This window comes from Monoraphidium neglectum (genome assembly GCF_000611645.1).
Source record: "Monoraphidium neglectum strain SAG 48.87 unplaced genomic scaffold scaffold04524, whole genome shotgun sequence".
NCBI classification, from domain to species: domain Eukaryota; kingdom Viridiplantae; phylum Chlorophyta; class Chlorophyceae; order Sphaeropleales; family Selenastraceae; genus Monoraphidium; species Monoraphidium neglectum.
The window spans coordinates 1-705 of NW_014009105.1; positions in this window are offsets into that span (position 1 = coordinate 1).

Consider the following 705-nt stretch of genomic DNA (forward strand, 5'->3'; position numbering starts at 1 on the left):
GGCGTGTATGTGGTGAGCTGCATGGCAAAGAGGATGGGCCGGACGGGGGCGGGCTCGGCTGGCTGGCGGAGCCAGCGGGGCCGCGGCGGCTGCGGCCTGCTCACCGCGTAGATACCGATCTTGGGGTCACCGCTGTCATAGTAGAGGTCGCCGATCTGAAGATTGTGTTTTTTGGGGTGGCAGGGGGCAGGGGGAAACAGGGGAATTGAGAGGGGGAGAAGCACAGCTGAGAGAGGGTTCCGGGGTGCATCGTTTGTTGCGGATGCACCATCGCGACGCCTCGGCGTTTGCGCTGGAACTTGGGACCCCCAGCGAGCGGGACTGCACGCTTTCAAACATGCGCAACCCCTTGACTGCCCAATAAGCCTCGCCCAACGTGCACGCCCAGGTGCGCGCGCACGCGCATGCACACACACACACACACACACACACACACACACACACACACACACAGCACGCGCACACGCACAAGCGCGCACGCAAACACACACACTAACACACACACACACACCTGGTCGATCATGAACAGGCGCCCGTCCGGGTCCTGCGCCGCCGCCACCCAATTGCCGGCCGGCGTCTTGGCGTACACAAACTCCTCGGGGGCGATGTCGGTGTAACCCGCCAGCTGGAACGGGAAGTCAGCGGGCGGTTGCCCGATGGATACCGGAGGCAGGATCTCTGGGGGCACGCCACGGGGGGAGGGGG